Source organism: Eublepharis macularius, chromosome 8 (genome assembly GCF_028583425.1).
Source record: "Eublepharis macularius isolate TG4126 chromosome 8, MPM_Emac_v1.0, whole genome shotgun sequence".
Classification (NCBI taxonomy): Eukaryota; Metazoa; Chordata; class Lepidosauria; order Squamata; family Eublepharidae; genus Eublepharis; species Eublepharis macularius.
In genome coordinates this window covers 67,362,409-67,371,671 of record NC_072797.1, presented here as the reverse complement: position 1 = coordinate 67,371,671, position 9,263 = coordinate 67,362,409, and the positions used below count along the sequence as shown (strand labels likewise).

At 45.0% G+C, this 9,263-nt stretch overlaps 1 long non-coding RNA gene across 3 annotated transcripts in view; it reads left to right on the top strand.

Annotated features, from left to right (window-relative positions):
• Positions 1–1,060: 1,060 nt before the first annotated feature.
• The window catches only part of LOC129334971 (uncharacterized), a 91,168-nt gene continuing 82,965 nt past the window's right edge, over positions 1,061–9,263 (top strand). For 2 of the 3 annotated variants that reach the window (XR_008597552.1, XR_008597550.1), the window contains exons 1-2: positions 1,061–1,142; positions 1,222–1,336. This is a non-coding gene — a long non-coding RNA (uncharacterized LOC129334971). Of the gene's footprint in view, positions 1,143–1,221; positions 1,337–5,665; positions 5,893–9,263 lie in introns of those variants that run through there. The other variant, XR_008597551.1, reaches the window with a different exon arrangement.

The following is a 9,263-nucleotide window of genomic DNA, read 5'->3' as shown; positions in this document are numbered from 1 at the left end:
TCGTGAACCGGGGCAGGTTTGTGAAAGTTCGTGGTTCGTGAAACATGATGAACCACGAACCGTATGGTTCATTTTTTTTCTGGTTCGTGGCCATCTCTATTCCTAATAGCCATTAGCCAGCTCTTAAAGCTATGCTTGATTCATGTTTGCCATGTGACACTTAAAAAAAAAAAGCTTATGGAGAAATCTAGGCTCTGGGATTTCATTTCAAGGAGAGTAGAGAAGCATAAATTAATTTTTTTGACACCAACAGTTGTAAAACATTGCAGATAGGTGAAGGGGCTGCCTAAAATCCCAAATGTATGTCAGCATACAGAAGTTCTGAATTCTTCCCCAAGATTTGTAGACCAACCCCCCATTGAGCTTCATGTCTCCTGTTAAGAATTACTGTGATGAAACTGTAAAACATAAAATAGGACTGTTTTTTTGTTGTTGTAAATGTCATTCCAATGATTTTCAAAATTATGTTTGGGGTGATGAAAATTAATATTTAGTAGAAGAAATGCAAGGTTTGCAAACCATCTTTGAATGGGGGTGCTAACATAAGTAGTCTGGGTATTTTAAAAAGCATATCTAAAATAAGATCTCATCTATTCTTTTTGGCCCAATTAACTTTCATATTTTTAAAAGCATCTCTTCTTCTTGTATTTTGAGGTTGACAAAAACCATTCCCATCTAATTTTGTTTTCTTACCAGTACAGTTATCTGTCAGTAAGACAGTTACAAGAGAGATGGCTTATGAATCTGCTGTTCTAATGCTAAAAGGAGCCAGTCTGGACCTGGTTCTCTCATTGCAACAATTGAGCTTACCACGACACTTGCTCACGCGCTAGAATTAGGTGGACTTTGCACAGGGAATCCAGGTATCTATGTGCACAGAGACACATTTCTTCCCCCAGCTGCTCATAAAACTCACACACTCAAAGTATTATGCCAACACCATCATGGAAATTGGATCTGGGGTTTGCAGGAGTGGTGAGCCAGAACATTCTGTTCCCTATATAGACATTATCAGTATAGATCTACAAAAAGAAAGAAGGCACCCTCTGCTCCTGACAAACTCTAACCCAGCACTTTGCAACCAGCTTCCCTCAGGGAAGATGTAAAGGACCGTGGGGGTCAGACAACAGTCCATCGAACTGGTATGCCCCACCTGACTTACCCAGGTAATGTATTACTTCTATTGACTCACACTGAGCTTCTCTCTCTTTTCCCTCCTAGAAAATAAGTAAGCAAGGCACAGTGCATGAAAACCAACATGTGGAAAACTTAAAAGAATGGATCTGTTTTTTAAAGAAATGATTTGGATAATGCTGGTTAATATCAAGGCAGAAAAGTAAGTGTCCTGACTTAAAACACAAGTTGGTCTGAATTACCTGAATCCATTGCCTTTCCAGCTTATGACTCTTAAGCCCAGGTGTCAAGGATGAAACCAGAAAAGCTTTATTATGAGTTGGTCCTGTGGAGAACTCTTTTCCTCTCATCATTAATGACAAACATTATCTCCGTTATTTGGATGTAAGTTCCTTCCTCTCTTTCCCCCTTTTTTATAAGACAAATGTACAAAAACATAATAGAAAACTGTTACATATACCCTGCCATTCATTGATATTCCCTCCATGAAACAAAACATGTTCAATTCGTAAGATTAACCTTTTATTCTTCCACTTCTCCAGAGCGATTTGTTGGTTCATAACCTAGACTCACCTTGCTGATATTGCCTTGTCAGCAGCACCTTTACTTTAAAGGAAATGCTACATTATCCTGTAGTGAAATGATATCTTACTCAGGCCCAGGCAATTTCTGAGACATTGGGTGAACTCTATTCTTTTTAGTGGGAGGTGATAAAAAGAGAAGGTTGTGATAATTCTCCATTAGAATGTTTTACTTGGTCCTTCAGAGAAACCCAACAGATTGGTACCTTACTATAAACTGCACGCAAGGACAACAAATTCTGTGTTTTAAAGTGACCTGACTTTTAACAAGATCCTGTGAAATGCAGTGCAATATCATTTACTCGGGAATCTCAGGGGAAATGGGAGACTCCTGTAAAAGAAGTATCCAAATCAGAGAGGGTATGCAATAAACAGTTGTTTAGCAATAATCAGTTTTCTTGCGTTAATCAGCTGTTTGTGTTCTGCTCCTGCATGTCTTCTCCACAACTGGATAATTAGCTGTTTAGTGCTAACAACTGATCTGCTTGAACATTGCATTGCATGCAAAAGTGCTAAACAGCTAATTAGATGCTGGTGGAATATACAGCCAGCTTGGCAATTAGAAGCATCTGCACAGGGGATGCTTGTCTAAATGAGCTTATATTTAGATCATTTTCTTTCTTTTTTTTTTAAAGTCTCAGAATGAAACATGGTGAGTCACATTCAATTATAGCAATGGAGTTCAAACTGTACCCTCAGAGAACCTTTCTTACAATTATCTGTCTGCCACAGAACTTCTGCATTTTTCCTTAGGAACCAGGGCTTGTCTCAGAGGCTTTTAGGCTTGTTCTATAGCATGCACTGAACTCACTACTGGTACCAAAGAGACCCTGGGGACCTAGAGCCATTGTTCTGCATTATAATCTTACACGCTACAATTTTTCCAGCTCTCTACTAAGGCCAAATATTGCTTGAGAAAACAGACAGTAGGAGACACGCTATCTTTTGGCTAACTCGTCCACCACTAGAGATGGACTGAGGGTCGCACTACAAGTGACGAATGACACTTGCCTGACAAGTGAACAGACTCACATGTATTCCTCCCTGTTCACTTGCCATTCACTTGCTCTCCACTTGATCAAATGGAGCACAAGTGAATGGCAAGTGAACAGGGAGGAATACACGTGAGTCTGTTCACTTGCCAGGCAAGTGTCATTTGTCACTTTTAGTGCGACCCTCAGTGCAGAATCTAACATTTCCAGAGAACTTAGGGTCAAACCACACGAGACAAAATACACTTGAATTACACTCGAATTTCACTCAAATACACTCGAATTACAAACTACACTTGAATTACCTGTGTAATTCAAGTGGATTTTGTCTTGGGTGGTGAGACCCTCAGCTTCACATCTGCTGAACTATAATGACTAAATCCAGAGCTGTAGGTATTGGGTTTTTTTTTTAATTTTGTGTATGGATTTAGTGATTTTGTATGCCATCATTCAATCAAAAAGATGACTTTTCAATCAAAAAGATGGCTTCAATCAAAGGTGGCTTTTAGTAGTAGTAGTAGTAGTAGTAATAATAATAATAATAATAATAATAATAATAATAATAATAATAATAACTCTCCCCTGCTCCCTGATTGGTTGAACAGCAACCAATTCAGTTTTTTCTGTTAAAAAATTATTTTAAAACAACAATGTTGCAATGTTGCAACATTAGTGCATTAAAAAAAACACCTTGCACGTTTCTTAAGCATATAAGCTGCAATATGGTTGAGAGAAATTTTAAAATGGACTAAAGAGTATGTTGTGTGTGCACACTAACCTTGGCAGTAAGAAGTAACTAATAATAATAATATTCACTCTCCCCTTTATTTCCCTGCACCCTGATTGGCTGAACAGCAACCAATCCAGTTTTTTCTGTTAAAAAATTCTTTTAAAACAACATTACAATGTTGCAACATTAGTGCATTAAAAAAAAACCCTTGCAAGTTTCTTAAGCATATAAGCGGCAATATGGCAAAGAGAAATTTTAAAATGGACTAAAGACTATGCTGTGTGCACACTAACCTTGGCAGTAAGAAGTAAATCCCTTTAAAAAAATATTGCAAGGTTGCAACATTGGTTCATTAAAACAAAAACAAAAACAAATCTTGCAAGTTTCCTCAGTCAATCAATTGCAGAAACTGACTTGTCCTCAGCTGATCAACTGAGGAAAATGAGGGGTCCTTAGCTTATCAACAGATGAAACTGACAAGTCCTCAGCTGATCAACTAATGAAACAGAAAGCCTGAAGCAGAAACGGGACATCGTTCTAGTGCAGAAAAATAAACAGACATCACTGGTTTGACTTCCTCAAGTGCAGAATTACAGAGGCCCAAAGCAGATCCAATCCTTGAGGACTGAATACCAGAAAACTCAGTGTAAATGTGCATGAGGAAAACATCAAGAAAAACACCACACAGACTAAAATGGGTGCCCTCCCATGATCAACACAAAAACCTGGAACACAAATATCTTCAGCTTATTCCAGAAGGCCTGTAGGGATGACATCGCTCTTACTTCCACGGGGAGGGAGTTCTTGATTTTGTGGACAGGTTGGTTTCCACAGGAAGACACCATTTCAGAGGATTTCAGAACTCAGGAAGGTTGATATGGATGGAGATGATCCTTCAGGTACTTTGGATCCAAGCCATCAAGGACATTAAAGGCACTTTGAATTGAACCCAAAATGCAGTTGGGATATTACTGGCATAATGTGCTCATCTATAGCATATCTATACTCTCACTGCTAAGATTTGTAAAAAGGTAAAGGCAGTCCATTGTACAAGCACCGAGTCATTACTGTCCCATGGGGGGAAGTCACATCACAATGTTTTCTTGCAGACTTTTTACAGGGTGGTTTGCCATTGCCTTCCCCAGTCATCTACACTTTACCCCCAGGAAACTGGGTACTCATTTTACCGACCTCAGAAGGATGGAAGGCTGAGTCAACCTTGAGCCGGCTACCTGAACTTGGCTTCTGCCAGGATCAAACTCAGGTCGTGAGCAGAGCTTGGGCTGCAGTACTGCAGCTTACCACTCTGTACCATGGGGATCTCTCGCTAAACTTTGTACCATTTGAAATTTGTGAACTGCCTTCAGGGTCAGCCCCACATAGACTACATTCCAGTATTTGAGTCTAGATGTTACTAAGGTCTCCAAGGTCTGCATTAAGCAGGATTGGCCATAGCTGGCATATTAGCCCAAGCTGGAAAAAGGCACCCCTGACTAGTTCAGTTACAATAAATAGGCATCCAGAAGTACCCCCCTCCCTCAAATCTGTTCCTTCATGAGGAGTGTTATCCATCTAGGATGAACACTAATTCCTGTTTTACTCCCAACCCACAGTAATCCATTTTGTCTGGAGTACATTTCAAAATGTTCACCTTCATCCAGTCTTTCACTGATTCAAAACATTAATTTAGAACTTCCATCATCAGCTCACACCTTAACTAGAATCTGAGACACTTGGCAGAGATTTGAGATGTGGGAGGCTAGACTGTATTGTCCTCGAGAGCTCAGGAAAGAAAGATTTGACCCATAGTTATTCTCTGTACCACATAGACATTCACCATTTAAACATGCTAGCTAAAACAGGCATCAGGAAAAAAAAGGTGGTTATTTGCTAGATAACTAATACCTTGGGACTGCAGAAGTGTTACCAGTCATTGGGTACCAGGAAATGTGGGCACTAGTGGAGTCTTTAAATGTCAACACAGAAGGGAAGCTAGGACTGCTGGCCTCTTGGCAGGACTTTCCAGAATTGACCAGCTGGTTGCAGGGTACTGAAGGAGAAGCACAAGAAAACCCCTACAAGAGCTGGGTGGACTCCAGAGAACAGTAAATTGCCAAGCAGAGACTTGAAACTTCCAGTGAGTGCTTAGATGCTTTGGAGGCCCAAAGCAGAATGGGACTTTTGGGTCAGTGGAGCCATTCTGTGACACCCTTTCTTTGTACATGCAGGTGAAACCATGTTGGTATGGAATAGATGTGACCAAATCAAGTAGAGAAGAGCATATTTCATGAAGATGGTGCAACTGTTCTTTTAGCATGCTCTGTGAAAACCATAGGAAAAAAAATCACTTTACATATGGACCATCTAGTGAATGAAAGCTCATTTCTTACTTCACCACACACTAATCCAGAAATGAACTACAGTTCTCCTTCGTTCAATGCTTTTATCTACTTTCTTTTCTGATTGCCTGATTCCTTATCTCTGGAAAAAGAGAGATATGTCCCACCAGTTTCAAGAAGAGGGACAAGACTGATTACTCTCCCTAAAATAAAATACTCATACTGCCATAATATCTTGCTCTCAGCTTCCTAGATAATCAGGTAGCCAGACACTTCCTCTCACTCTGGGTGAAGACAGATGTTAATTTTCAAAGTGTGGAGCACTAGTGATAGGTGAACTCCTTCAGGCTTGAGCTGAATACTTGAAAAGATTTGATGGGCATTTGTGAGTGTTTAAAAAGAACATGTACAAAATGCATTCTCATGTGTGGACACACATGCATACACAGACCACACAGATGACCATCACCTCCCTATGTTACTTCCCTTCCAAGGCACAAGCTCCTGGGGCTGCTGGTCCCTCTTTCAGCCTCTCCCTGTCCAGAACCACTCAGACACCTCCCAACCTCTCCTGTCCTGCCCATCCCATCCTTTCTGCGAAGGCAGGAAGGTGGGTCATGTCAGGTGCCGCCGCTGTCCCACAACTCAGTGAGTTTCTCAGCTCATGGCTGTCAAATGAAGGGGTCTTCCTGGTCCTGCTCTGCAATGCGGCCAGTAACCCTTTGTCCTTGTCTCCCTGACAAGTTCCTGGTCCCTCTTTCAACCTCTCCCTCTCTGGGTGGTGCCAAAACGACGCTTCCCCATGACTTGTCCTGCCCATCGCATCCTCTTCCTGACAAGTTCCCGGTCCCTCTTTCAACCTTACCCTCTCTGGATGGAACCACTACAACCCTTCCCAACAACTTCTCCTGCCCATCCTGCCCTTTCAGTGAAGGCAGGAATGTGGGCCGTGTCTACAGCCACCACTTTTGAGCATGAGGGGCAGCTCAAAAGCTGTTGCTGATATGGTTATACCGCACGGTGCCCCTTATCCATGGCACCTGCTGTCCCCTCTGAGCAGGGGGAAATGGGTCCCACAACTCTTGTCCTTTCCGCGAAGGCAGGAAGGTAGGTGCGGTCTGCTGCTGCTGCTTTTGGGCATGAGGGGCAGCTCAGAAGCTGTTGCACATATGGTTGTACAGCATGGTGCCCCCTATCCAAGGGCACCTGCTGTCCCCTCTGAGCAGGGGGGAATGGGTCCCGACCATGACTCCCATCCTTTCCATGAAGGTAGGAAGGTGGGAGATACTGGTGGTAGCCTACTCTACTTATTAGTTGTGCCTGTACTACCTGCTCAGATGCAGTGTCTGAGTGGTGTGGATTCTGTGGAAATGCTCTGGCCTCCCTCAGTTCTCGGGGCTGTTGGTCCCTCATTCAACCTCTCCCTGTCTGGAACAATTACAACCCTTCCCAGTGATCTCTCCTGTCCTGTCCATCCTGTCCTTTCCACAAAGGCAGGCAGGTGGGTCATGTCTGCAGCTGCCACTGTTGGGCATGAGGGACTACCACGGCCATAATGGATTATATTAAAAAAATTTCCTCCCCTCTTCTTATTTTGTTACAGCTCTAGATAAAACATGGGGAGCATTGCATGATTGGTTTCTATATGTGTGGGTGTGTTTGATCATAAATTGTTTACAATTGACCACTGAGGAAGGCCTTAGGGCCAAAACATGTCTGGTTCGTTTTTACTGTACCTTGGTCTATTTGTGTTGGTCATTGCACCCTTTCCATGAAGGCAGGAAAGTAGGTCATGTCTGCAGCCACCACTTTTGGGCACAAGGGACAGCTCAAAGGCTGTTGCAGATATGTTTGTGCCGCATGGTGCCCTCTATCCAGGGCACCTGCTGTCCCCTCTGAGCAGGGCAGAATGGATCCCGGCCCCGACTCCCATCCTTACTGCAAAGGCAGTTAGGTGGGTGATGCTTGCGGCAGCCTACACTACTTATTAGTAGTGCCTGTACTGCCTGCACAGGTAAGGTGTATCTCAGTGGTGTGGATTCTGTGGAAATGTTGTCTTCTGTAGGGTGCTGAATAGACTGCCACATCTGTGATGGCAGGCCAGTGGGTGATGCAGGGGACAGCCCACAGCTCCCCACGTGGGTACTTAATTGTCTTCCCACAATCCCCTTTCCTAGAGGAACCGATGCCTCCCCCATGATGGGGGGGGAAGTCATCCTCCACCACCTCGATGGCCAGTACGTGAGCCTCCACTTCTACATGTTAGGGGGGAGCCCCACCTCCCACCCTTGGTTCTTTCCTTCCAACTTTCTAATGACGGGATAACCCAGATATTTATGCAATCCACCTGTCTTCCCAATATCCCTGTACATGTTATCCCTCTCTCCTGTCAATCCAATACAGGTATTCAATGTATCCATGCATTCTTCTATCCTATACACCTATCCCATACAGCTATGCACCTGTCTACCAAGAAACCTATCTATCCCATGTACCTAACCGTCCAATGCTCCATGTCCAGCTTGTATGTTTGGGCGGCAACAGCCTCTGCACCATGCGATGTGTGGACAACAGCATTGGTCTCGATGCCATGATGTCCCCATCTGGTAAATGTATGTTGGTGTCTCTGACCCACCAGGGTGTGTGTTTGTATGTGCAAGGCCTCTGTGTATACCATCATGTCTTGCTGGAGGGTTTTCTTTGCAAACTGTTGCTGGGTCCTTTGGTTATGTGGCAGCCACCGACATGACCCATAATCTGGCCATGTGGAAAGTAGCCTCTGGGAGGCCTGAAGGGCAGGCACATGGGGGGTGCCGCTGGCGAGCAGCAAACCCCCCATCCCTAGAGGAGAGGTGGCCCACCAATGCCTCCCTGAGCCCGCCAGGCCTGGCAGCCGCCAACCTGACCTACCTTCTGGCTGTGTGGAAAGTAGCCTCTCTGAGGCCTGTGTGGGCAGGCACATGGGGGGTGCCGCTGGCAAGCAGCCACACACCCCACCCCCTAGAGGGGAGGCAGCCCACCACTGCCTCCCCGAGTCTGCCAGGCCCGATGGTCACCGACTTGACCCGCAATAATGCCTTGGCGGGAAGTAGCCTCTGGGAGGCCTAGTGGGCGGGCACATAGGGGATGCTGCCGGTGAGTGGCTAAACCCCCTGTCCCCTAGAAGGGAAGTGGCCCGCCACCGCCTCCCTGAGCCTGCCAGGCCCAGTGGCCGCCAACCTGCCCCACCTTCCAGCTGTGTGGAAAGTAGCCTCTCTGAGGCCTGGCGGGCAGGCACGTGGGGGGTGCTGCTGGCGAGCAGCAAACTCTCCACCCCTAGAGGGGAGGTGGCCCACCAATGCCTCCCTGAGCCCGCCAGGCCCAGCAGCCACCAACCTGACCCACCTTCTGGCTGTGTGGAAAGTAGCCTCTCTGAGGCCTGTGTGGGCAGGCACATGGGGGGTGCCGCTGGCAAGTGGCAACCCCCCCCACACACACTGCCTAGAGG